The sequence below is a fragment of the Helianthus annuus genome, chromosome 17 (genome assembly GCF_002127325.2).
Source record: "Helianthus annuus cultivar XRQ/B chromosome 17, HanXRQr2.0-SUNRISE, whole genome shotgun sequence".
Taxonomy (NCBI): Eukaryota; Viridiplantae; Streptophyta; class Magnoliopsida; order Asterales; family Asteraceae; genus Helianthus; species Helianthus annuus.
The window spans coordinates 122,306,044-122,329,284 of NC_035449.2; the positions used below are offsets into that span (position 1 = coordinate 122,306,044).

A 23,241-nucleotide genomic window follows, 5' to 3' on the forward strand; every position below is an offset into this window, starting at 1 on the left:
TATTTCATGGATTAACAAATCATCATCCAACCATTGATACATTACCAACGTCATTCAACCATTATCGTTCATATGAGAAAACGCTAACCAAATCATATCCTGACAATCTGCTTCTAACATGAACCCTAGATCATGAGACAACCTTAAATCACAACATGTGCGGATCCAATGATCATGTTCTTTTTAACCGTAACACCAATAACATACCAAGCCAACTAAATACACCATAAAAACATTCATGATTAACATCACATGTCGATTACTAATCCTAGTTAAACACATAAGAACATTAATCAATACATATCAATACGATGGAATTTTCACTAACCGATTCGAGATGCTCAAGCAATGATTCGGATGATGGTGAACGATGGTTGCCGTTAATAGGGGAAAGCTCTAGGGTTTTCTTAATTTGTCAAAGATCGTTACTAATAACAGGATGCTCGTATAAATAACACATGAAACGGGTTGGGCCTGACATGGGCCTCGGCGAACCGACACCCGGCGAATCGCCCAGTTTAGTCGACGAAACGCACTCCGTTTCGTCAACCCAGCTGATGACGAATCCGGTTGTTTCGTCGGACCGGTTTGCGATTTAGAAAGTTTGTGTTTTCCACAGTTTCATGACATAACACTTAACCACTTTTACATATGACTATCACAATTCACTTTAACATATTTCAACGTATATCGTTACAAAACGAACAAGTCGTGCAAACAATTAACATAACAACAGTTAATCAAATAATAAATACAAAAATAGAATGTCGGAAACCCGAGTTGTCACATCATCCCCAACTTGAAAGAAATTTCATCCCGAATTTTGACAAGTCATCCAAACTAGTAAGGCGGTAACTCAGGATGACGGTGGATTTTCCACGGGTGCCACATCATCCCCAACTTGAATGGGAATTTCATACCGAAATTCGCTAGTTACATTAGGTCTAGAATTGCCCGGCTTGGTCTTGTCTCACCCCCAAAATACCCCAGGCGGGAACGCCGCGGAATGTGTGACGCATCAGAGTTCGAGCCACCAATCACATTGAACCAATGATGAATATTTAAATAAAACATGTCATTAATTACCAATAGTAAATGTCAATCATAAGATTAAATCAAAAGAGTTGTGTAGCGGAAGCATATAATAAATCGTTTAACAACCGTATCATAATAAATGTTCAAAACCAAAGTATCAAATGTATATTATTCCATGAGCTTCGATCCATGACCACTCCAGCACTCCCAGATAGCAAGTCCATGACACGAATCCTAACGACCTGCAAGCATGCAGACAAGTGTGTCAGACGACGCTGGTGAGTTCAAAGTTTTATCAACGCGTTTAGTTACCAGATGTGTGTTTACAATAGTTCAACGTTTAGTTTTGATGTTGTTATTACTCGATTACCGTATGTGGCGTCTAGATGTGAATGCCCAACCCCAATGCCTCCATTTAGGCATTGGTCATGATGTCAAGGTATCAAACAACCTTGAATAGATGTAAGGGGTCTTATATGTACACGATGTGAATACCCAACCCCAATGCCTCTAACTAGGCATTGGTCATGAAGTCAAGGTAATTAGTTCACGCCCGTCCTTTCGGCCCGGTGTGAGGGTGCCAAACCTAATAGCGCTATCAACTAAATACCTCGTTGCTTCTTCAGCAACACGGTAGATGTATGGGGTCTTACATGATTTATACAGTGTTTAATAACCAACATCCCAAATAGACAGTTTACCCAGTATTCCCTTTAGAAACGTTTACCAGATGTCACAAACCACCAGGACGCATGCTTAGAAAAGTGTAGTGAACTCACCTTGATTTGCTCGGTATGTTACAGTAAGTGCTCACAAACAATCAGTCAAGTCCTAGAGTATTCACGTATATATATATATAATTAGTTTGAATTCATGAAGTTCACACATGTATATACACTCACATTGGATACGAATCAGTGAATACCAAGTAGCACGTAACACGTATTCTAAATCATACAAATCATGTGTATCACTTAACGACAGTTAGTAAATTCAGTCAACTTCCAACAGAGTTCAGTCAAGACACTTGTGCTGATTAATACCCCGACGAAACCCACTTGTTTCGTCGGGCACACCCTTCGACGAAACACCTACGTTCCGTCACTTATAACCTTTGGCGAAACGCTTTCCGTTTCGTCGTGACATGCCTCGACGAATCATGCTTTTGTTTCGTCGTACATCGTTTCGTCGGACATGCGTTTCGTCTACTCGTATCAGTTACGTCGTGTGTTTAACAGTTACAACCAAGTTAATCGAAACCCTAGCTGCCGTGATAAAAGTTATACAATCTTTCAGTAGTTCACCTATTTCATGGATTAACAAATCATCATCCAACCATTGATACATTACCAACGTCATTCAACCATTATCGTTCATATGAGAAAACGCTAACCAAATCATATCCTGGCAATCTGCTTCTAACATGAACCCTAGATCATGAGACAACCTTAAATCACAACATGTGCGGATCCAATGATCATGTTCTTTTTAACCGTAACACCGATAACATACCAAGCCAACTAAATACACCGTAAAAACATTCATGATTAACATCACATGTCGATTACTAATCCTAGTTAAACACATAAGAACATTAATCAATACATATCAATACGATGGAATTTTGACTAACCGATTCGAGATGCTCAAGCAATGATTCGGATGATGGTGAACGATGGTTGCCGTTAACAGGGGAAAGCTCTAGGGTTCTCTTAATTTGTCAAAGATCGTTACTAATAACAGGATGCTTGTATAAATAACACATGAAACGGGTTGGGCCTGACATGGGCCTCGGCGAACCGACACCCGGCGAATCGCCCAGTTTCGTCGACGAAACGCACTCCGTTTCGTCAACCCAGCTGATGACGAATCCAGTTGTTTCGTCAGACCGGTTTGCGATTTAGAAAGTTTGTGTTTTCCACAGTTTCATGACATAACACTTAACCACTTTTACATATGACCATCACAATTCACTTTAACATATTTCAACGTATATCGTTACAAAACGAACAAGTCGTGCAAACAATTAACATAACAACAGTTAATCAAATAATAAATACAAAAATAGAATGTCGGAAACCCGAGTTGTCACACATCATTTGATCCAAATGTATCAGCAACAAAGAGTGGTAAAGTACTTCAATGCAACATTGCTCTAAACCTTGAGAATGATCAAAACTACTCGGAAGAAGTTGCAAAAAGTCACATGTCTTTGTTAGTGACTGTACTAGAATCATATGGGAGCTTAGTTGCAGGAAGAATCGGGAATCCAATGTTGACAAAAGAGGATTACGATCAGATTGATGCTGAGGAGATGGAGTTGATGGATATAAAGTGGTGTTTAGCGAGTGTGTTGAGAAGAGCTGAAAAGTTTAAACAAATTACGGGAAGAGATGATGTCCGTGATGCTAATGTTTCTACTTTAGGATTTGATAAATCTAAAGTTACTTGTTTTCGTTGCAGGGAAAAAGGACACTTCAAGAGAGAGTGCACGAACCGCGAAGCAAGTGGAGTTCAAAATCCGTTCAACTACAATGATTATTATCGGAAAGCGATTTATCATCAAGTTGCTCAACAACCACATCAACAACAATCACAAACAGCTCATGCTAAGAAGGAGATTGAAGAATCAAAGAAAGCATATTTGATGAACAAATTGATAGATCAAGATGATGAAAAATTACCAGAAGGTTTTAGCTAGGAAAATTTTAGCTAGGATAATTATTGTCCAGATAAAGAGATTTTAAAAGCCAAAGTGTTTGTTGCTCGAGTTACTGAAGATAGTGATAATGATGATTATTATGCAAACAGAATGAAAGAGCATTTAAGATTGATGGAGGAGAGTGACAGTGATGATGGAAAAGTTCGAAAGAAAAAGAAGAAAGTTAAAAAACAAGTCAGCAGTGATGATGAAGAACTTCCTGTGATAAAGAAAAAGGTTTTCCTCCTGCAATCTTCTTCCTTGTGTCCTGGTGCCTTGCAGTAATTGCAGTGAGTAGAGCATTTTCCAGAATGCTTCTTCTTGCAAATCCTGCAGTATGGTGCAGAGGTAGATCCTACATTCCTACGGTTGGAATTCCCAGAACAGAATTCTTGGGTAAGCCTTTGGGTTAGGTTTCTCCTCTGATCTTCTTCTCTAGTTCGTACCAGTTCATCAGTCAAGGTATTGGCTAGTTCCACAGCTTCTTCTATGGTTTGGGGTCTAGCTGCCTTGACTACATGCCTAATTTCTCCAATTAATCCCCGGATGTATCGGGAGATTAATACCGGTTCAGGTGATACAAGGGTTGGAACTATCCTAGCGTATTCAAAGAATGTAGTAGTATACCCCTTACTATCTACCCCGGTCATTCTAAGGTTCAGAAACTTATTAGCTATTTGTTCCTTTTCATTAGGAGGGCAAAAATTTCCTTTCTACCATGTTTTTAAACTCCTCCCATTCCATGTTGTATATCCTATCACTTCCCCTTTACTGGAGGATAGTGTTCCACCATTCTAGGGTTGAGTTCTTTAACAGATTCGAAGCAAACATTATCTTGTCTTCTTCAGCACATTTGCTTATTTTCAGAACAGCCTCAGTTTTCTCTATCCAGCGTAGAGCTGCAATAGGTCCTTCATTGCCCAAGAATTCTATTGGTTTGCAGGACCAGAATTCTTTGTAAGAACAACCATATGGCATGGTTTTTCTTCTTTTAGGAATGGGCACTTGAAGTACGGGTCCATTGTTCACGCTGTGTTCTGGTTCACTTGGTCACTTACTACTATGCTTACTTTTATTATTCGCTTCTTGAACTGTTTGAATAATAAATGGCATTGCATCTATAATTCCTTGTGCCACTATGTGTTGAACGGCACTATTACCCATTTGATTTCCATTGTTATTGTTCGGATTCTCATTATTCAGATTATCATTATTCGAGTGGTTGTTGTTCTGAATGTTATCATTCTGGTTTTCCAGATTCACTTCGTTGTCCATCTGAATTTTAAACAATTGCCACTTATTAATATCACAAATAATATTTAATACAACCAATCACACAACACACAGGTTGATCAAAAACGCCGAGCATTGCGACTTTGACTCTTTCTTATAGTATGCATCTATTACACACCAGTATTGAAATTAAAATTACAATACCAACTGAAATGTAAAATTACAATACTAGTAATATGCATCCGTAGTTTTTTTTTCTAACACATACACACAGATATTATTATTATTATATTATTATTATTATTACTACCGTTCCCACCATCACATTCACGGATATGGATTCATCCAAAAATCCATATTGCGCTCGTCGTATTTCCATACGAGACGCTCTCCTACCTGTCTCATTCTCTCACTGCTTTCTAAAATTTCCTCACCGAAAGTCCTAAGTTCTTGTACGTTTTCTGCACTCATTGGGGGTGTAGGTTCTAGGACTAGGTTCAGAATCTGGGGTGCGGGTTCCTGGTACGGGGCCTAGTATGGGTAAGGGTTCTCTAAAATTTCCCTAATGTATGCATCGTTGTCGAAATAGGGATCTAGAGTATCTAACCCTGGGTAGGCTCCTAGATTTGGCATGGGCAAATCTTCATGGATAGGGTAATGTTGCGCATAATCCATGTTGTCGTCCCACCATGGGTCGTAATTCAGGTCTAGGGGATTTGGTACAGGTACCCTAGGTATCTCTTCCGGGTTGAAATCATGCATTTCTACTTGATTTCCAAGGTTTTCTATTTCCATGGGTTGATCAGGAATTGGTGGTTGTGGTTGGGGTGCTAGCATTTGCTCCAGGTTTGGGTCAGCTGCAGTGGTTGCTAAGATATGGATATTAGCTATACCCCTATTGAGCATATCCTGGGCATAGGCATCGGTTTCTCTTTTCGCTGCGGCTAACACTCGTTGTTCCTATAACTTTTTCATACGTTTCCTATGCTCGTGTGCTCACCTACTAAACCATCCCCTCTTTTTCTGAGGAAATGGCTCTTCAGATTGAGCCTTAAACACAAAGATTCCTTCTTCCGTATCAGCAGAGTACCCCGAGAGGGCAGGCTGAGAAGAGGAGGTGCCTTCGCTTCTAGGCGAACCAGAAAATTCACGATACGCGTCAGATGGTCCTGGGTCGCTCATACTGTAAACTAACAGATAGTTAGATAACACATAACAAGAAAATACAATTATGCACGTATTTTCGTTATTTATTTCCTAACACTTTGAATTTTGATGTCAGCAGAACACTTCTGTGACTGAATCAGTGGCATAGCTCTGATACCACCTCCTGTCGCAACCCCCGATCCCTAATCCCCGGGAACGGGCGGCCGCGAGCCAGTTTCGATGGTATCATGTTATTATCCAATTTGGCAGCGGAAATTATCATAAGGACCGTAGTTAGGAAATATGTTATCAGAGTAAACCACCACATTTTATAACATTAAACACGTGGGTAAAACCCAAGTTTTCAGTATACACACTTTTATAGGAATAAATCCTATTTTATTTAACAAAACATCTATTTTATTCTTAGGTAACTTTATTGCCACTTTTCCAAGCCTTCAGTGCTGTCCAGCTGGCTTCTATTTGGCTTTCACATATTGTTACCTGAAACGCGTTTTAAAAACATTTTGTCAGTGGGAAATACTGGTGAGTGAATCCCAGTTTAATCAAATTTAAGTAAAATCATTTCACAGTGTACAGTATTGAGGGCGATCTCGCAATTACATTTGTTTCCAAGTTATATCAATTATCACCCGTCGGTACTGTCAGACCTGACTTGTGGAAATGTTACTCCTTGACCAGGTGGTAACAAATTTTGTATACAAAACCCCAACATGCCCACGATAATTGTATTCTTACAAATACTCAGTAACTGTTATTCGCATGGAAAGGTATTTAAGGTTTTGTAAAAAAAACAGTTAACAAAAGATTTACAAAAAGTGGATCAACTCACATTGCTGTTTTAGGGTTTTCAGTAAGGATTTCCTTGGAGTAATCTATAATTTACACAAATGCACGTGTGTTAGTATAATGACCTATTTTAACATTAGTAATACCCTCCTCGAGACGGCATTCCAACGACTACGTCGTGCAGAACCACGACAGCCGTTACGGAACCCTAGATCAATCGGGCAGAGTATCTAATACGTCTTCAGGGGTTATAATACTTACATTGTAGCAGAACCTCGCTATTTAGGGGGTATTACACTCGGATATAATGCCCACTATTTAATTTTGAGAGAAAGAAAAGAAAGTTTGAACGATCGGAAATGAAATCCCGAGGCCTCCTTATATAGGGCTGAAAACTGGGTCTCTCGCGGCCCGCGTAAAACAAGCACAAGGCTTACACGGCCCGCGTCAAAGCTAGGTCAACACGTAGCCCATCCAGATCACCAACTAGGCTCGACATGTGTTGGGCCACGTGGCAGCCCATGGTCGTGCCAGGTTTTAAGTTCTCGCGGCCCACATAAAGGTTAAGTGAGACCTTACGCGGCCCGCCTGAACCCTATTTTCTTTGTTTTTTATTTATTTTTGATGTTATGTTATATTTCGGGCTCGGTTTTCACATACGGGGTATATTTAAAGATATATTAGGATATTTTAAATATTTTTAAAGTGTCGGAAAAATTATCAAGGGTGTCGGTTTTCTTAAGGATTGTTATAGTTACGACACCTTGTGGTGGCGTTTTCTTTAATTTGAAGCTTACGCTAATCTCATTTTCACACCTGATGTACGGATTTATTTATTTAATTTCTGTTGGTTCATTATCTTAAACAGTCTTAATACAATTATGTGTTAAGATAAGAGTACACAAATTCATATCATATTCCGGTGTATCTCTAAAGTTTCTTTCATCATTAATCGAAAATTCTATGATATTCAATTGTTCTTTCATTATCAATTGAAAATCCTATTCGAAATGAATATCTAAATTTATTTCATTAAAGCATTCAGTTGATTACGAACACGGTGAAATTGTTCGGTCACCATAATTATTTCAATCATTTCGGCACCTTGCGGCGTTGATATAAACTTGTAGTTTGGACTAATCATAATCATACAAATCATGCAAAACCACGTATGTCTTTCGTTTGACTCGTCATTAAAATAGTCTTAATGAAATTATGTATTAAGACAATGATACACTAACTCTGTTGTATTTCGGTGTATCCTTGCAATTCAATAAATATAAACCCATTGATTTTTCTCATATCATGGTTTGATAGTTGACAAATCATTTTTGTGCTTTTATTTTATTTGATCTTATTGATTCTAAGTCTTCCTCAGTTGACAATCAGAGTAAGTTTTCTTTTGACAAAGAATTCTATTGATTCTAAAAGTCATTTCACAACTTGTAAACATTCAACTTAGACATCTATTGATCATATATCTCTTTTGGCTTGAACCTAGTCACCTTGGAAATTACATCATTTCATCTTGTTCCTTTGACATTTATTTTTGAAATAATTCAGTTGAACCATTGAGTCCTATTTATTGTAAAACTCGTATTCACAAAATTGGAGCATGTCTTCATTCTGTGTCATTTACCTTAATAATGTTCTTATTAACTAAGACGTGACATAACTCTAGAGAAGACATCATAGCCCAAATCTCGAGGACGAGATTTAAAACAAGGTGGGTCGGATGTCACCTTTCCATTTTATCATATAAGAATTATAGGTTTGTTTAAATTTATTAACAATTAGTAACTAGTTTTATTTTTAATATAATTATCCGACCTATTTTATTCTTATACGTTTTTACATAATTTAAAACTATTATATATGTATTTGGTTGGAATGTTATACTAATTAATTGGCTCGTACATATATATGTGTGACATTTCTATTTTCTATATTAAAATAAAGTATATAAAAACTTATATTATTAAACGGGTAGGTTACGGGTAAGTTGACTATTAGATATATGAAGTACCTAGACGAGCCTACGAACCGTCTAATAATTAAATTATAAAAATACATTATATTTGAATCTACTCCGTTTTTAATGAAACTTGGATCAAAATGTAAATACAAATATTCTCGTTCCAATGACATATTTATTGTTTTATAAAACGTCATATTTTAAAAGTTATAAGCGCCAAATGAGTGAAGCAGTCAAATTAATTATAATAATAAAATAATAAAATCAAAATCAAAATCAAAATATTTTGAATTCTATTCAAAGTGTACGTGTGATTGAATTTAATGCATTTATTTAATGTTGAAGTATTTACGTGGACAACTGCGTAAACTCTAAGCTAACTTTCAACTATAAATAACAGAAGTGCTCCTCATATCTCATTGCCTGCTTCTCTTCCTTCTCGCTCGCTCTCTCTATATATATATTTATATTCTTTTTTTCCTTTTAATATTTTACCAATAATACTCCAAAGCTCTGCCCCGTTTTAAGTGTTTTAACCCCTGATCACTGATACCCTTTCCGATTAATCTAGGGCCCCGTAACGCATGTCAAGGCTCTGCCCGACTAAGTTCGTTGGGGTTCTGTCTCGTGACGTAGGGATAAAGTTGAATTGGGTTACTATACTTAACACGAGTACATTATATGTTTTATTAAAAACCTCAGGAGTTATACCTAAGATTCTACAAGGAGGCTTTTAGTTGAACCCTAAAGTTACAAAGTGAGTCCATTCTCTTTTCTCACAGTTTGTGAGTCATTCCTCTTTTAATCACATTTTTGTGATACAGTTATATTTAAAAATACTTTCCAAAATCCTAAATGTTTATCAGTTATACTTATAGTGATTAAATTTTTGTATTCTACAATAATAGCCGGTATGAGAGGTTTTATACATTACTTGACCCTCATTACTATTGGCCAAAAAGTTAGACAATAGTAGCATGACACAAGCATGGGGGAAATTGTGCCCCAGTGGCCATAGACTATAACTAATATTATTTTTACATTAAATAATTAACAAATTTAATGTATAATTGAAATAAATCTAAATGGTGTCTATATAAAATAGAGCTTTATTAATCATTATTAAAATATATTAGTTATATATATTAATTATATTAAAGAAAATATATTTAATAAACCTAAATTTACTATTAACAATTATAAAATAATGTTTGTCAATAAATGTATATCATAATAAAATATGTCAACTATAATATATTCTATTTTTAATATATCAAGATTATATTTTAAATTTTAGTCACATTAATCTATTAAGTAATAATATCATAATTATTTAGTTAATATATTATATTTGATAAAGTTATAGCTATTAATTTGACAGAAAATGATATATTTCATTTTCTAGGCTAATTGGATTTGTGCTATAGAAAATACATTTGACAAAGTAATGTCATGGGACATTACTTAGTTCAGAATCACTTGTTAAGAGAATGACCAATAAGTGATATGACCAGAATCATTAGTTGAAAGAATGATCAATAGTGATATGGCCATAGTCACTAGTTGAGAGAATGATCAACAGTGATATGACCAGAAATTTGACTAGAGTCACTAGTTGAGAGAATGGTCAACAGTGATATGACCAGAGTCACTAGTTGAGCGAATGATCAACAGTGATACGACCACAGTCACTAGTTGAAAGAATGATCAACAGTGATTTGACCACCGTCACGGGAACCGGCTAGTGACAGATACCTTTAAATAATAATAAGATATACGATATATCTATTACTTGATAATATTGGACAAAAGTGAGCCAATGAGTGATATGACCACCGTCACATCGGAACTGCCACCATGTGACAAATATTGATTGAGTTGTTGGTAAATATAAACAAATATAAAAACCCTTAATGCTGTAAGGTACAACAATATACTTTATAAAAATGGAATGAATTCGCTAGTATTTATTACTGATAAAATATTTTCAAAACGTGTTTCAGGTAATTTGCTGTAAAGATAATAGTAGCCAGCTATGGAGCACTGAAGGCTTAAATAAAGTGGCTATGAATACCTGAATAAAAGAAGAAATTATGTTTTATTTATTTGGGTTTATCCCTATAAAAACAATTGAATTAAATATGGGTTTGAGCCCATTTATTTAATATTAAAGTTGGTTTTTTTATAAACTCTGAAATTATTTCCTAACTACGATCCTAATGAAAAAAAATTTTCCGCTACGTATTTAATAAACACCGGTACCATCTGACTGGTTCGCGGCTCCCGCTCCCGGGGTGGGGTCGGGGGCTCTGATAGTGAACCGATCATAGATCGATACAATGTCTGATTAACAGGGCTTCCCTCAGGTTCCTCAGTCAACAACGGCCGCTCTGCAATTGGGGAGTCTATCGACTTTGAATCTGTCATGCTGAAATTTGCAAGAACGTCGTATACATATTTACTCTGATGAATCAAGATTCCTTGGTTACTCTGACGTACCTGTAGGCCCAAAAACATCGTCATCTCTCCTAAAGAACTCATCTCAAACTTCCTCTTCATTACCTCTTCAAACTCCTTGCAAAGCACATCATTTGTGGACCCAAAGATGATGTCATCAACGTATATTTGAACAAGGATGATGTCCTTGTCAACACGTTTAATGAACAACGTTTGATCAATTGTTCCCCGAGTGTACCCATGAGCAAGCAAATGTTCTGTTAGGGTAGCATACCATGCACGGGGTGCTTGGTGCAAACCGTACAGAGCCTTGTCTAGCTTGTAGGCATATCATTCCTTCTCTTGATCAACAAAGCCCGGGGGTTGAGCGACATAAATCTCCTCCTTGACCATCCCATAAAGAAATGTCGTCTTTACATCCATCTGGTACACTGTAAAGCTCATAAAGGATGCATAGGCCAAGAAAATACGGATGGCTTCAAGATGAGCTACTGGAGCATACACTTCATCATAATCTAAATCCTCGACCTAACTGAAACCTTGGACTACTAATCGAGCCTTGTTCCTTACAATCACTCCAGAATCATCTTGCTTATTGCGAAACACCCATCGTGTGCCAAGAGCTCGCTTTCCTTGAGGCAGCTTTTCTGTCACACCCCGACCACGCTAAAACAAGGAAACCGCGGCGGAAACGCCGGGGAGTGTCGTAACAGAATCATTGTTTCACAACACATGGATTAAGGTTTCGTTTTATTTAAATATTAAGTTTTAACATTGTCTTGAAATAGAACAAACAAGTTCAACATATTGTCTATCATTGTTATTAAGTCACTAAGGCCTCGTCCGATCCTATGTGAGCATGCATCCTAGTCATCATCAACATCATCAAACACCACCTGAAACATATGTGAAAATAAAGTCAGCAAAGAAATGCCGGCGAGCACATAGGTTTTGCGAGTGTGTCAAATTCATGGCTTGTATACTTATTGCAATACCTCGAACGACTACAAGAGTCGATAATTGAAAACCTTGTTTTGAAAAGTGTTTTGTATTGCAATATGATTAACCAACTTAAAACAAGTTGGTTATAGTTTATAAACCTCGTTGCCATGAATCTTGATCCAAAAGCATTTGCTTTTGTAAACCAAATTGTAAATCGTTCTTGTAATAAAACTCGTATGGTTTATATCATTTATTAAACATCGTTGCGTATCATCGTTTGAAATCGTTCGTCCAAGTGAACTAAATAACGCCACAGAATGTAATAGGATAAAAGCACTTATATATAAGAAGTACGAGCAGCGTATCTACCATGCTTTTATCACATTACACCCACCCCATTATCTAATCACATACCAAAAACCAATCGTTCAATTGTACTTGTTTTCAATCGTTCGTGTTATCAAAACCAATCGTTCAACTCGTTTGTGTTATAAACCATCGTTCAATCGTTCAAATCGTTCAAATCGTTCGTGTTTTAATTGTGAAAACTAACTTTTGGTCGTTCTCGTTGAATACATTCAAACCTGTGTGACTCCTCCATCGTTCAACTCGTATTAACAAACCACTAAAGGGTAAGTTAACAATCATCAGGTTCTTTCGTTACCCACATTACCCCCATACATAACCATGGCGATAGTCCGATAACGGGATTTGTCAGATCCTATGGTACCATAACATACTACTGGCCGGCTCGGCCAAAGCTAATGAATGTCATTCGTGTTATGTAATAACATCCCAACAAGTTCGTTCACATTATCGAAATCGTTGTGTTTAATATAAACCATAGTATTCGTTTTTGAAAACATCGAAATCGTTTAGCACATATGAATCACCCCAAAACAATTGAAAGCAGTAAAATAGGGGAACTATGTACTCACTTGAGATTGCAAGGTATCCCTGATTAAATGAACTAACAAAGCTCGAGCAAACCAAGGAAATCAAGTGGCACCTAGTATCGGATCACTATGTTAATAAATCGACACCTAAATCGGGAGATCGGGTAGAATGAGGTCTCGTAAACTAAATGAGTATTAGAACTCATGTGATATAGTTTAACAAAGCCTACATTCAGATTCAGAACCTATCCTAAGTGCTTATGACCCGTTGTGACCCGTTAAGGTAGTCTACGCTACTTTAACGCGTCTTTTGCACAAAAGCACAAATGAATGCCCTAACTAGTCCTATGACAAGTATTATATGCCCTAACATGTTTATATATGTTGCATAATCAGTTTAAGTGTCAAAATTTAAGTTACATATGCTTAAATTCAAATTATGCATGAAAAGGGCATTTTGGTCATTTTCCTAAGGCATATAAACTACCTATCATACAACTAATCAAACTAAGTGACCATAAGGTATAACCTCGAAAGGTTATTCCCTATACAACTATGGTCACAAAATATGTTTGGTCGGATCCTAATGATCGACCAAACGGGTCGGGTTCGAAAGTCTAAGCGGTTGTTTAGACCGCTTGACTTACGACCCTAAACAAGCATTAAACTAAAAGTGACGAGATAAACATGTTAAAACATGTTTAACTAAGTTAGAAAACTGATTTGATATCAAAACAAAGTGTTTTGATACCCGAAAATAGTTTCGTCGCAAAATGTACATAATCGTGCATTTTGACCGAAACTTTGACTCGTCACTTTGCCTAATCAACGTGGTAATCAGTAGGTATAGTCACAAGGAACTATAACCATCGTGATCACGCTCACGTTGCAAAGTTCAAACGAACTTTGCCTTGACAAATTCGTGGTCAAAGCTGAAAGTCAAACACTATTTGACTTTCTTGTTTAAAATAAACAACCAAGCATGAAAGATCAATTACAAAGGATCCAAGCTTGGAAATAGTACTAAGAAAACCAGATTGGAGGCCTTCAACAAGTGTGAGAGTCTCTCAAATGAGCAGATTAGAGAAAGATGATGATGAGCAATTAAATGGGTTGAAATCCCTTGCTATTTATAGCAAATTTGAAGCCTTAAGATCATTCCATGTGTTCTATGTGTTGTCTTGATCTTAGGAGGGTGTTAACAAGTGTTAAAAGCAGATTAAATGGTGGCAAATTCGAGTTATGGGTCATGAAAACTTGCTTTTAGGGGCTGCCACATAGCTGCTGATGCAGCAAAGAAGGTTCTGTCAAAATCATGGTGTCGCGTGGCACGACAGAGATGCCTCTGAGCCGTCGCGTGGCGCGAGCTCATGCATCAGGTTTTCAAAATTTACAATTTTGGTCCCTGCACACTCATTAGGCCATTTCCGACGCGTTTAAACCCTGTTAAGCCAATTTTAAGGCTCTACAAGGATGTCAAAGCATAGGGGACTTGAAACATGCTTGAAAATATCTCGGATGTCGGTTCGTTTGGTCGTACGGTCGCGTTATTCGGTTAATTATGATGAAACTCGAACGGACGCGAAAACGATCCAAATTAAGCGACGAATGGTATTTTTGCATTCCTATCACTAAAATATAATATTTTAGTGATTACAAAAATTTTTGGATGTTCGGATATGTTCAGAACGTAAGATATGCGCGTAAATGCAAACTTATGCCCTTTTTGACGCTTTTAGTCCCTATTGATCAATTAAGCGCATTTTCGCATACCGAACTCCTCAAAGCTTGTTTCTAAGATATGTAAAGGATATTTAGGGTATGTTTAGCTTATGATCATGTTCTGGAATGTACGTTGCTATACGAATCGGCAGACTTTCGCAGTTTGTCGTAAATAGTCCCTTTGATCGAATAAACTTGTTTTTGACACACCAAACCCTTCAAAACTTATTTCCAAGTTATGTAAAGGTTATTTAAGGTATGTTAAGCATATATCACTATTCCAGAGTGTTTGTCACGTTAAACTGATTACGTTTACGTAATAGTTTGCGTATAACTTTCCAGAAATCGATTAAAAGCTTGAAATCGAACGAGAATCAAAACGTGAAATTGTCAAATACAAATACACAAATATAGAGACTAAAACACATTGTTTCATTGATAATTGATATAGTTTTACATCGTTCAGTGTTTACAGAGCACAATTGTCACAGTCTCCCCTACTTTAGGAAATTTCGTCCTAAAATTTTAACTAGAGGAAACTTGTGAAAACAAATGTGGGTATTTCGCCTTCATTTAGTCCTCACGTTCCTAAGTAAACTCTAGGCCTCATTTGGACTCCCAGCGAATCTTGACTAATTATATTTGTTTGTTCTTCAGTCGCTTGACTTCACGGTCCATTATCTCCACTGGTTTCTCGACAAAGTGCATCGTGTCATCAACTTGAATTTCATCGAGTGGAATGTGAAGATCAGTATTGTCTAAACACTTTCGTAAATTGGACACGTGGAATGTTGGGTGAATATTCCCAAGTTCAGGAGGTAGCTCAAGTCGATAGGCAACCTTTCCGATTCTTTCAACAATCTTAAATGGTCCAACATATCGTGGTGCAAGTTTTCCTTTCTTTCCAAACCTCACCACTCCTTTCCAAGGGGATACCTTGAGTAGGACATGGTCTCCGACCTGAAATTCCAAGGGCTTGCGTCGCATATCCGCATAACTCTTTTGACGGCTTCTAGCTGTCAGAAGATTATCGCAAATTTTCTTGACTTTGTCTGTTGTTTCCAGAATGAGCTCAGGTCCAGTAAGCTGAGCTTCAGCGATCTCATTCCAACAGAAAGGTGAACGACATTTTCGACCGTATAAAGCTTCAAACAGTGCCATATTGATGCTAGCATGATAACTATTGTTGTAAGAGAACTCAATCAACGGTAGATGAGAATCCCACTTACCACCAAAGTCTATCACACATGCTCTGAGTGTGACAACTCGTATTTCCGAACGTACCCTTATGCTTGATGTAACTTGTATGTACACTATGTGACTAATTGATATGTTGATCTTAATGGATTGATTGTGAGTTGAATGTTTCATGTTATGTATGATTGTGTTATAAGTATAAGTGTATAATAAATCTCGACCGCACAACACTAGTCCAATCGCATAAGACCTTTCGGGCCACACTCCTTGTACTCGAAATCAAGGGCAGCCCATGATGGGTTCGGCCCACCCTTTTACACGCATAACCTCATGAGGAGGGTTTATACTCCTCATTATTTGCAAAACACTTAACACACACAAAACCCTACCCTCTCTTTCTCTCCTTCGAAGACTGACGGCAGCCATCCTCCTCTCTTCGAAGTGAAGGCCGACGAGTGTCTCTCCTCCCTCTTTCGAAGCCTTATCATCACACACAAGCCTTGGCTCATAGCTTAACTCGGTTAGTCTCTTATTAGCGTTGGTGTTTGATTGTTTGATAATGAGCAATTGATATTATGCATGACTAAATGATGAATGATTGTGTGATGTTTCTGTATGATTGATCCGAATCCATATAATGATTATGAGGTTAGTGTTGGCTTGGAATTAGGGTTTATGTGATGATGTTCTATGAATCGGATTTGCATGATATTGACCTAGACCCGATTGCATGTTAATCGACTGTTATGCAAGTATATTTGGATGATTGGTTGTGTTGTCATGTTAGGGTGCATGTTAGTAATCAAGATCATGAACCTGTTAATGTGATTAATATTATGGTTTATGCTATTAATGAGATTAAGGTTCATAGGAATTATATGATAAAGTCTTAGTGATTGTTAATGGGATTAAATAAAAGGAAACTGTCAAAGTGTTGTAACTAATTGCACCCTCAATCGCACAAGGTCAGATCGCACAAGATCTGATTTGATCGCACAAGGGACTGGTCGCACAAGCTTGGTGCAACTGTTTAAGCTCACAGTACAATTATGCTATGCATGATCGCACAAGGTATTGTGGATCGCACAAGACTGTTTCAATCGCACAATACCTTGGGCCACACAAATTATTAAGTTATGCTATGTTGTTGGGCCGAACAGCCCAAAACCCCAATCTCACAAGTTATCCTTAATCGCACAAGTCCAAATGGACCGCACCAGTTAAGTGTTTGTTAAATTGTTTGGGCTGCACAAGATATTGGGTTGCATGTTATTGTGCTGGGTTTGTTTTGGATCGCACAACCCGTTGTGAGTTGCACAAGTTGTGCTGATCGCATAATAGGTTGGGCCGGGTGTTTCATTGGGCTTTATTTACCGACTCGCACAAGATGATTGGGCTCGCACAAGCTCAACGGCCCAATCATCTGAGTTGCACAACTTCGGGCCTTATACTTGACTGTTACTGTTAACGTGTTCTACGTGTTTGCCATGATCGTTATGTGGTTGTAACTTGTTTGTTTATGTGTAAACTTACGTGCACTATTTGAACCTAGACCTGACTTATATGGTAACCATGTTAGGACGTAGTTGGCCACAAACAGCTCGATTGACCTTTTGTTTATCTGCCGAGCTAACCCAAGGTGAGTTCACATTTCTACAAGGCATGGGATTCCCGGTGGTTGGGAATGAGTAATTGATTGAAAGGAAACCTGCGTATTCTCCTTGATTAGAATACGTACCTCCACCCTCTTAATTGAAGGGTGACAACATTGGAACCTGCGTGATCTCCTTGTATGGGACACGTACCTCCACCCTCTTAACTGAAGGGTGACAACATTGACACTAGAAAAAAAACTCTATCATAAGTCCCTCATTTTTATATTGACTTAATCATCGGCCCAATGGCGAACGGGTCATTAGTTAAATAGCGCTATTAGGTTTGACAAGCCTCACACCGTGCCGCAGAGGACATGAGTGGACTAATGGATCTGGGCACGTCAATGATGATAGACATTGACTTAGGGCACCCAACTTTCTTAGTCAGTAGTCGATATGGTAACGGGTCTAGTGGGATATTCATGGGGTAGCCCCCATGGCTGGGAGCCAGAGAAAAAGGAAAGGATTAATCATGTTTTTAAACTATGGGGTAACCCCCACGACAAGTAAGCCAGCTAATGGAAAATTATGTTTTTGAAACAACTTAAAACGAACACCCAACTGTGAACTCGCTCAACTTTGTTGTTGATTCGTTACTATATGCCTTGTAGGTCGTTAGGTGCTTAGATGGAGCTTGCACAGGAGGACAAGGTCGTTGTGGAACATGGATTGTTGTCTTCCACGTTAAACTTTATGAACTTAACTTATGTTTTGGTTTTAAACATTATGCTTCCGCTGATAACTTGAACTTAGTTAATTTGTTTTGGACACCAATTATATTGTTGGTTGGTTTTATATTTACTTTAATACATTGTTCAATATGATTGGTGGCTTAATCCTGGTCATGTCACGCTCCCTGCGGTGATACTCCGCTTGTGGATTTTGGGGGTGTGACAGATTGGTATCAGAGCCATTGGTTATAGTGAACTTGGTTTTAAAAAGGGAAAAGATTTCTGACAAAACCAGACTATAATCTGTACAGTGCTCAACGACCCACAATGACACTTCGCTCCACGTGCAAGGCTCAACACTATTGGTAATATAGTTTGTGTTTGTATTGCCTGCCTGTTAGTAAATAGTGCATTGTTCATAGCATGCTTAGTTGACATAGCATCTGATTGAAAAACCTGTGTGCTTACTCTCTTCTGTCATCCCATACTTACACACTTACACGACACCTTTCTCACTTGTGTTTACTTCGATGTGACGATCATGAGTGGACACCTGAACCTGACTCAAGCCCAGCTGACGACTCTAATCAACGAACGAGTTGCTGAGGCACTCGCAGCAGCTCAAGCAGGAGGTATAGCTGCCATTTCGACCTATCCTAGGATATTTAGATCCTACTCTCGTGATCCAACTCTCGTGCTTAACCTTATCCCTTCTTTCTCACGCAACAGGTCAGAATGCTCAGCGTCGAGTGTGTACATTCAAGACCTTCATGGACGGTCGACCCGTACCTTTGACGGCACAGAAGGAGCCGTGGGCCTCCTCCACTGGTTCGAGAAGATCGAATCTGTTTTCGAAATGTGTGAATGCCTTGTTGCTAGTAGGGTGAAGTTTGCTACGGGAACTCTGGAAGGTGGTGCGTTAACTTGGTGGAACGCACAGGTTCAAATGCTAGGGTTGGCAGCTGCTTATGCCACCCCATGAAATGACTTTAAAGTGTTGGATCGACGTGTGACCCGAATTAGTCGTTTAGAAGAGTTTTGAATCAAAATCAAAGGCGGAATCAGTGATTCTGACTTGATACAGCTTGATTCTCCCTAATTATCTTCTTATTAATGATTTCAAAGCTTTTACAGATCGTTTGACAAACCGGCAGCACCTCGGCTCTGAAATAGGAAAGTTACAAATGACTTGGCAAGCTTGGTATTTATATACTGGGTATTCCGTACGAAACCAACACGACTCATTTCGTGTGAAATGACTTTGACTCATTTCGTACGAAATGACCCTTTAACATTCAAACCCTAATTTTTCTAATACCAAGCACCAATCTATCCTATGTAGACACAAGACTTGATAAAGACGAAGTTAACAGACATTAGTACACCAACAGACTCCCCCTTGGATGTTGACGAAGTCTTTAGCCACAAATCTTCAGTCTTTAGTCTTGATCTATCATCCTCTCTGCCTAAAATGTCTGACACTGTAAGCTTCTTTCAATCTCTAATCTTCAAACTCCCCTTTGAATGTTGATCCAGAATGTAGACTCCCCCTTTCGAAGACTCCCCCTTTCGATAAGCTGGGACTTGTATTCTGGCTCAAACTTTACACAAACTTAGCCATGGGGATTGATACTTTCACAAAACCTATTACCTGCTTATCAAAAATTCAACAATATAATCTATTGACATTTTTTATTTCTTTTGTTTGTTTATCAGTTTTAGAAATCCACTTAAGTATTCAGGTCCAAGTTAATGACCCTGAGTACTCAATTTGTCTACCAAGTCCAACTTAATGACCTTGGTTGATCTGTGACAAAAACAAAACTGATTTTTGTTAAAAAAAAAAAAAACTTTCAAACATTTTCTAAAAAAATTACAAGTTTCAACTTAATGAACTTGTTTTGACTTTTCATTTTCACAAGTTAAACATATTAAGCTCACGACTCATCTTCCAGCTCAGAAACTTCCTGGATCTGCTTCGAACTGTGAATCTGAAGATCAGCTTTCCACTTTGGTTTGTTGGAAAAATAAAGCAGAAGTGTAAAATCTTTTTGGATTTTGAATAAAGTTTCTAAACTAGAATGCAATGAAACCTTTTTGAGTTTTGAATGTTTAAACTGAAATGTAATGCGATAAACGTAAGCTATTTACAAACATATTTTTGGTGAGCGTGCTAGGGAATCATATCAGCAATTGACAAGCTACAAGTACCGTTAAGCTTTAATTTCATACTCAGAATTAAACAATTCTCTTAGATTGTCGATATACTGATCCTCTTAAATTTTCACACAAATTTCAATCTATTCAGGATACGAATTTAGTGTTTTAAGATCTTGACTTATACGCGTGTACCATCTCAGAATATACTCCCGTATCCAGACCACTATATTCAGTTTTACAGGTGAGTGCACACTAATGATATCTGTAAAGGGTAAATGCGAAACCATGAGAGCTCAGGCTAGAACTTCCGTTCGTACAAAGAGATGATGGTTCGACTTTAGGTGGGTTTCCTTTAGGGAATCTTTTATTTCAACAGCACATGAGTAGCATTTTGCAATGTTTCATCATTTTTTATGTTGAGGGTGAGCTTTAAGAGTTAAAGCAAATGCAAAGCATTATACGAGGACTAGGCTATTGCTTTCGCAAAATCAGAAGTCCTGGTATAATACCCCAGATATCATCACGTACAAAGACCTAGTATGTTAGAAATGGCGTCTTTCAAACAAGATTTCAGGGGTTACCTATATATCCAAGGGATGTTCCCCACGAAATAAGTAAGTGATGATTTAGGTTTATATCCCGAACAAACCTACTAAGTGTGTAAAAACCTATCGGCACATCATCAGCGAGACTGTTTAACACTATTAAACTTTACAATTCTTTAGCATACTGTAATTGTCTAGCTGATGTACTATCATTTTCCCTTTTTACACAAGCTCTTTTTTAGTTTTCTATTGTTTTTGGATTTTTAAAATATCTCATGTTTTTGAATTTTTGAAATTTTTACTGTTTTTGTATTTTCTGAAAATATAACCTACTCCCCCTAAATACCAAAACAAGTAAAAAAATCGACAAACCATTGCAGATTGCTTCTCAACATCATCTACAGTGGTACCTTCATCTACGCCAATGATCCCATCCGACACCGATAAAAGCTTCATACCGTTCAGTTTTAAAAGATATTTAAAACGAATTTTATCAAAAGCTTTGGTATGTAAATCAGCTTTTTGCTCGTCAGTGTGGATTTTCTCAATTCGTATCAACTTCTTCTCGAAACAATCGCGAATGAAGTGATGACGAATTTCTATGTGTTTCGTTTTAGCGTGATGAACAGGATTTTTCGTGATATCTATCGCTGCCTCATTATCAACAAAAATAAGGGTGTTAAGAAATTGCAAACCGTAGTCGCGCATCTGTTGCTGGATCCACAAGATCTGAGAGCAGCAGCTGCTAGTAGATACATACTCGGCTTCACATGTGGATAAAGCTACAGAGGTCTGCTTCTTACATTGCCAGGTGACCAATCGTGGTCCGAAAAACTGACATCCCGCTGTTGTTGATTTAGCGTTAACTTTGCAGCATCCGAAATCGGAATCGGAATACCCTTCGAGCGTAAAGTCACCTTCTTTTGGATACCACAACCCCAATGATGGAGTTCCTTTCAGGTAGCGCAATATCCGTTTCACAATCACCATATGCGAAGCTCTCGGGTTAGATTGAAATCTTGCTGCGAGGCAGGTAGGATACATGATATCGGGTCTTGAAGCTGTCAAATACATCAGCGAACCTATCATGGAACGATACATCGTTTCGTCTACCTTCTCTCCGGTGAGATCAGGGTTTATCCCATGGTTCGTTGCTAACAGGGTGGAAGCTGGAGTAGATCCTGACATCCCAAATTTCTCTAAGATATCATGAACATACTTCGTCTGATGTATGAAAATTCCCTCGGGCAGTTGATCGACCTGAAGTCCCAAAAGCATCTCACCCATCGATAACATTTCAAATTTCTGCTTCATAACTTTTTCAAAGTCTTTGCACAGATTTTCATTCGTTAACCCAAATATTATGTCATCCACGCATATCTGAACTATCAGAAGATGTCCATCGACCTCTTTGGTGAAGAGAGTGGCATCCACTTTTCCTCAGATGAAGCTGTTGGCAAGCAGGTGTTGAGACAATGTCTCGTACCAGGCTCTCGGGGCCTGGTGTAAACCATACAGCGCTTTATCCAGTAAATAGACCTTGTCTTTGTGGATTGGGTCGGTGAAGCTCGGTGGTTGTCCGACATATACCTCCTCTTTTACCTTCCCATAGAGAAACACCGATTTAACATCTAACTGATATACTTTAAATCCTTTCCACGATGCAAATGCTAGGAAGATTCTGATCGCTTCAAGTCTAGCCACGGGAGCATACACTTCGGTGAAATCTACACCCTCCTGCTGACTGAAACCATGGACTACGAGTCGAGCTTTGTTACGAATAATAACCCCTCGATCGTCTCTTTTTAACTTAAACACCCATTTGGTGTTGATCTTCCTGTGACCATCAGGCAAGTCTACCAATTTCCACACTCCCAATTTCTCAAACTGACTAAGCTCCTCTTGCATCGCGTTGACCCAAGAATCTTTGGTTAATGCTTCCTTATATGTTCTCGGTTCAATTTGCGAAATAAAACAACTTAGTGAAAACTCAGTTTGTAACGTAGCAACTGTAGAATAAAAACAAGTAAGCCCTTGGTCAATTTGTCGTCTATTGCGAACGCCTGATTGTAATTCTCCAATAATCAACTCCTCTG

At 38.0% G+C, this 23,241-nt stretch overlaps 1 long non-coding RNA gene across 1 annotated transcript; it reads left to right on the forward strand.

Moving 5' to 3' along the window:
- The first annotated feature begins 9,337 nt into the window (after nt 1–9,337).
- On the forward strand, nt 9,338–11,399 carry LOC118489183. The gene is made up of 2 exons (XR_004886635.1): nt 9,338–9,657; nt 10,904–11,399. It is a non-coding gene; the product is annotated as an uncharacterized LOC118489183 (long non-coding RNA).
- Nucleotides 11,400–23,241: the final 11,842 nt, after the last annotated feature.